We start from the raw sequence: 6,750 nt of genomic DNA, 5'->3' as shown, positions 1-6,750 counted from the left end.
TACCATGGGTTATAAATAACTATGTATACATGTTATACACTTACCCTGGGTTATATATAACTATGCATACGTTATACACTTACCCTGGGTTATAAATACCTATGTATTTATATTTATATATTTCCTGATATATACATTAATTCGTTTCTTCCTTACATTTTTGTATTTTCCATACAATTATTTATATATATATATATATATATATATATATATATGCATATATATTTGTATATATTCCTGGCATTACTTGATGAGATTCCTCCTTCAAATATGGACTGATAATTTTTTGGTCATGTTTTGTACTTATTTTGGAATGCATTGCACATTTTTTCTACCTGGTCTCCATATTTGCATACCTGAAATGATTGATGTGTGACTGTTTAAGGTCGACTCATTTATGGTTTTGCTGGTTCGGTTTGAACTGAGGCAACACCTTCAAAGGATTTAAAACAATACATGAGCCACATGTTATAATTTATTCATAATTAGTATTACCAGCATATTATTAAATACCATTGTGTTATTTTTGAGGTCTTTTTTTCTAACCTGCGTTTTGTGTATTATTTATTTTGCCCATGTTTTTGTAATGTGTCACAGACTATTCTAATCACCCTGTGGTAGATGACCTTTCCAGCATTGTAGCAATGAAGTTTCAAAACCACATTTCCAGTTTTACATTTCTAACAGGATGTTCTCTTACCAACTATTTGTTTAAATTGCATAAAAACTTTGTTCCAGATGAGGCGAACAGTTCCTACATGGCAGAGTCCAGGAAGAGAAAGAATAGCATTCAGGATAGGAAACTGTTGCAAATTAAGTTTCAACTTCTGTTAGGCTTACTTACAAATGACATTGTGATAGCACAACCAAGATGTGGTATTGCTTTCTAAAACAACCAAGATGTGGTATTGCTTTCTAAAACAACCAAGATGTGGTTTTGCCTTACAATTCCATTTGCACCTGAGTGAACTTGTGTATAAATGTTAATTTTACATTCCTATGTTTTAATCTTTGAGAAAGATTGAACGGTTCATCCATGCATATGGATTGTCATGATTAAAACTGGTATTTGTACTTTTTTGGATAAACGTGTCCCATTTTTGTCAGCAGAAAAGTGAGTTATTTGTTGTATGAAATGCTTTCAGGCGGTATGGTGTTTCCATCTGTGGGACCTTAGTGACCCCTGGTGGTCATATATGGCAAATGGTTCATTTTACAGATTTTGGAATAAAAAAAAATTCTAAATAATGATTTATGTAATTTTTTGCAAATGTGTGTCCCAGAGCTACTGCAGAATCGGTTGAATTATAATGTGGTCTTTTGTTTTAAAAAGCCACTCTGATCACACGATCATTCGTCTGAAGTGTGCTTGTCCCTCCCCGCTCAACCATCTGCACAGCTGAACCTCATTTTGATGGAAATTGTGATTGGTTGTGATCTGTCTGAGACAGAGTGAGGTCATATTTTGACAAGGTGATGTCTCCTCTTTTATAGTGTGTTTCTGGAGGCACTTGGCTGTTTCCAAAGTGTCTGGTCATGTTACTGGAGTGTATCCATTAAATGTATTCAATCATTCTCGAGCATTGTCACTAGATGGCGCCACACCTCTGTTAAGGCACAGTGTCCTAGACACTTGCTCATCTGCGAACCTGCTGTCCCTTCACAAAGAAAGAAAATGGGTGAGGCAGAGAAAGTACATAATGGAGAGATCTTTACACAGATTGTGTCTTGAAACAGGAAAGGAGAAGGCACCAATTAACCTCTGGTTCTAAGAAGGGAAACAGTCAAGCTAGCAATTATCATAATGTATTGCTGCACATAAACACAAACACGTGAAATGCTATATTTCATCATTCAAATTGACATTCAGCTAGGATTCTAACCTTATGAATGGTCACTGTGACCTGGCATCTTGGCTCGTCCTCTGAAGGTCACGTTCAGCTATCCCGTGTGGGTGATGTACGCTCTTGAAGGCAGCACTCAGGAGGGTGAAAAATACAGAGTACCTCATGAACGCTGGGTAGCGGAGTATTAGGTTGTTTTGTCTTGGTAGCATTGGTAATCACACCTAAAGGGTAAAGGTTCTTTACTCACAGTCCAGAACAGTGTGTTTCCCTGCAGTCTGAAACCTGTCCAGAACAGTGTGTTTCCCTGCAGTCTGAGGTCAGTCCAGAACAGTGAGTTTCCCTGCAGTCTGAGACCTGTCCAGAACAGTGTGTTTCCCTGCAGTCTGAGACCTGTCCAGAACAGTGTTTCCCTGCAGTCTGAAACATGTCCAGAAAAGTGTTTCCCTGCAGTCTGAGGTCAGTCCAAGGCTGTCGTAGCTGTCTCCAAGTGGTTGGGATGCCAGTTCCTCAGTATGCTAGATAGAGACCAGAGGAATCACTAGAGAGGAAAGAGCCATTTTGCTTCTTTTCTCACTGCTCGTCCAACCAGGAAGTTTGCTGAATAACACTTTGTCCAATAAACAACCACAGCATATCTAGCAGGCCAAGGACCCCCATCCACTCAGGATGTTGCTGGACAACATGCAATGCCTCCTGGGAGCCCTGAAAGGAAGCAGTACAGACACACCAACCTTATGTATGCAGGTTGAACCAGCACAGATGAATATGAAGCATACAAGACACACACACACACATATACTGTAGAGTAGTGGCAGTAGTAGTGGTCGTTGGTAAGAATTTCTCTCTGTTGCCCTGGTAACTGTTACCATTCAGTTGAATTGTGATCTAGAGGTCCACTCAGAGAAGATATCACACGCACGCACGCGCGCACACATACACACACATTCAAAGAAACCAAACTAACGTGTCCATACACACACACACACACACGCAAAACAAACAATGGTATGCGCATACTAGCTGCACTTGACAGAGGGAATGAGTGAGTCAGAAAGAGAGAGAGGGAAGAAGAGAGCGAGGGAAGAAGAGAGAGAGGGAAGAAGAGAGAGAGGGAAGAAGACAGAGAGGGTGAGAAAGAATGCGAGGTAGATGTCCACAGGGTTGTGGTTCTGCATTACAGCCGGCACGCTCAGAACTCAGGCAGAGTCTGTCTGCATCTGTGTATGTGGAGACATATATTATGCAGGAGGATGAGGCTCTGAGACGAATTAGGATCTAAAGGTCCACACACACACACACAACTCTGTGCGGAATCCTACAGAGGGTTTAGAAACAGACCTGTTTCATGTTGTACACACACATACACACACACACACACTTTCCATCTCCCTCCCTCCCTCAACCACTCACCCATCTCTCCCTCCCTCCCTCCCTCAACCTCTCACCCATCTCTCCCTCCCTCCCTCCCTCCCTCAACCTCTCACCCATCTCTCCCTCCCGGTTTCTCTCTCTCTACTCTCTCATTCTGCTTTTAGTCTAATTAGATCAGAGCGGCGTCCCACATGGAGGCCCAACCCTCTATGCTGTCCCACTGTGGGTCAGGGCTTCGTTCAAAGTCGTGCTCTACTAGGGAATAAGGTGCCCCTGGAGGGTCTGGGTTTCATGCTGTTTGTTCTGTGACTTTCTGATGACGTTACAGATGAAGACAGCCAGAACTCGTCCCAGGGACAATAGAATCTGTGTGTTCTGAGCAGAGGTGAACATGGGCCGCACGAGCCCTCAGCTCCCCCAATCTGCCCTAGCACTTCTCTGTCCCCCTCACTCTGCTTCTATCCTTGTGGGGACCCGAGACCGGGACAAGACCTAGAAATCCACGTTCTTCGTTTTCCCTAGTCCTAACCCAAACCTCAGTTACCAAAATCGTACGCCTGAACGTAACCCTAGTCTAATCGCCTAACCCTAACCCTAGTCTAATCGCCTAACCCTAGTCAAATCGCCCAACCCTAACCCTAACCAGTAACGCCTGAAGTAACACTAATCACAGTTTGTTTTTACAGGCGAGGGGGTGAAATAAGGAGAGAAGTGTCAGTCTGTCATCAAAGCTCTTCCTCTGACCTTCCTTTCCTCTGACCAGTGTCAGTCCTAAGCAGGTTGGGAAGGCTGCTTGTGGTGCCTGGATGAGAAACATCTATTCACTCCCAACTGTATGTCCCTCTGCATGAGTACGCAGGTTATTACTCTAATGTAAAATACGAGAGGGAGAAATTAAAAGAAAGGGGGGGGAGAGAAGGACAGAACCCAATTAAACTAAGAGGCCATTAGAGCAGCACACATTTCTCATAGTGTGTGGGTGTTTGTGAGGAACTGTGAAGCAGAGAGGGAGGAGGAGAGACTAGCTCAAGGCTAAACAAGCAACACATCAGTTAAAACTTGTAGGAAAAGGCACTGGGGTGAGGTCTCCCTAGGTACTGATCCTGAATCAGTATCTATCAGGTAGAGATTTATATGGGGGCAGGATAACTTTCATGGAGCAGGTGCTAAAAACTTATATATGTAAACTCTCCTTTGTAGTTATAGTGACACATCATTGAAACTATAACAGATTTGTTCATAGTGGTTATAACAGGTCATTTGCTCAGAGGTTATAACAAGTTATTTCTTCATAGAGATAATAGCAGGTTGTTTGTTCATAGTGGTTATAACAGGTCATTTGTTCATAGTGATTTTACAACAGGCGGTTTGTTCATAGTGGTTATTTCTAGTAGGGTCTTCGGCACACACAGAAAAACAGGTCAATTCATTCAAATACAGCTTTTTGAATGCAGCTTTTGGCCTAGGAAAACAAAGCCTTAGATTAGAGAGAAACGCCAAACATTTGTTAGTGTCTCCTTATTACAGAGGGTTATGGGATGAGTGATATAGCATGGTGGTGGTGGCATTAGGTTAGGGGGATGAGTGATATAGCATGGTGGTGGCATTAGGTTAGGGGGATGAGTGATATAGCATGGCGGTGGCATTAGGTTAGGGGGATGAGTGATATAGCATGGCGGTGGCATTAGGTTAGGGGGATGAGTGATATAGCATGGCGGTGGCATTAGGTTAGGGGGATGAGTGATATAGCATGGCGGTGGCGGCATTAAGTTATGGGGATGAGTGATATAGCATGGCGGTGGCGGCGTTAGGTTATGGGGATGAGTGATATAGCATGTTGGTGGCGGCTTTAGGTTATGGGATGAGTGATATAGCATGGTGGTGGCGGCGTTAAGTTATGGGGATGAGTGATATAGCATGGCGGTGGCGGCGTTAGGTTATGGGGATGAGTGATATAGCATGGCGTGGCGGCGTTAGGTTATGGGGATGAGTGATATAGCATGGCGGTGGCGGCGTTAGGTTATGGGGATGAGTGATATAGCATGGCGGTGGCGGCGTTAGGTTATGGGGATGAGTGATATAGCATGGCGTGGCGGCGTTAGGTTATGGGGATGAGTGATATAGCATGGCGGTGGCGGCGTTAGGTTATGGGGATGAGTGATATAGCATGGTGGTGGCGGCATTAGGTTATGGGATGAGTGATATTGGCAAAAAATGGGAGGTTTCAGATGTTAAGGAACAGAACACTAAAAACCAAAGGCAAAATCGCAGAAAACCTGCTCCAGTCAGCATCACTGGGAGAGGAATTTACCTTCCAGCAGGACAGCTACTAACAAGACCAGGCAACATCCAGTCAGAAACTGCTACCAAAAACCAAGACCAGGTAACAACCACCCGGAGACTGATACCAAAAACCAAGACCAGGTAACAACCACCCGGAGACTGATACCAAAAACCAAGACCAGGTTACATCCACCTGGAGACTGATACCAAGAACCAAGACCAGGTAACATCCACCTGGAGACTGATACTAAGAACCAAGACCAGGTAACAACCACCCAGAGACTGATACCAAGAACCAAGAGGTTGAATGTGTGACCAAGGTACAGTTTTCACTTTCAAACCGTTTTACAAACAATGGTAGAAAAGTAATGCTGTCCCTGAGACCAAACACCTTGATACTGCCTGTTTATTATTTGAAGAAGTTATGAAATCCTCAATTTGTTTTTCGGGCTACATTTAAATGGGGTAGAGAGGAGTCATACAAGAAGAACTAACATCCTGGTTTCAAACTAGTATTTTCGATTGCAAAGTAAAATATTCCCCCGGTGTAGTTCCATCCCAACAAACTGTGGATCTTGTTTGTCTACAGCAACAAGCTGTTAGATATTAATTATCCTACATTATTATACATTCATCAAACGTCCGGAATGTGCTCATCCAGTCGTGGCGTGTTGTTTAATGACAAAACGCTCCCCACTGCCAATCATAACATCAACAAGTAAAAACCAACCCAAACCAGACCAACAATCTGTCCTTTTATTTTTTTTTTATTTAATAATCTTTTCCCTTCCTCCTCAAGGCAATCTCTGCACAATATTCATTTTTATATAAAAACAGCATTATGTACATTTCTTTTATATTTACATCGGTATTCTACATTATATCACAACAGCTATAAGGGTCCCATAACCATTCCTCACATAGAGTCCTTGGGGGTTCAGAGTAGTGTACTACGCACGGAACAGTGGGCCAATTGGGGCCCGTCAGAACCACGTCTCTCCTGTGATGGTTCTGGACCTGGAGCCTGTTCTGGAACCCGGCAGCAGCCGGTTTAAACAGGACAGAACGGGCAACACCCGGTCCAGCTGGCCCAGACCCATGGCTCCGCCAGACTGTCATGCTAGCCGCGGGGGGGGGGGGCACTCTTCCTCGGATGGACTTATATACAGTCTATACATTCAGCAGCAGGGGGCGTCACAGCAGCTTATCTACTCCTTTTGGCTTTTGGTTTGTCAGTCGGGGGGTGGGT

Source organism: Esox lucius, chromosome 24 (genome assembly GCF_011004845.1).
Source record: "Esox lucius isolate fEsoLuc1 chromosome 24, fEsoLuc1.pri, whole genome shotgun sequence".
In the NCBI taxonomy this organism is placed as follows: Eukaryota; Metazoa; Chordata; class Actinopteri; order Esociformes; family Esocidae; genus Esox; species Esox lucius.
The sequence above is the reverse complement of the archived record's forward strand: the minus strand, read 5'-3'. Positions refer to the sequence as shown.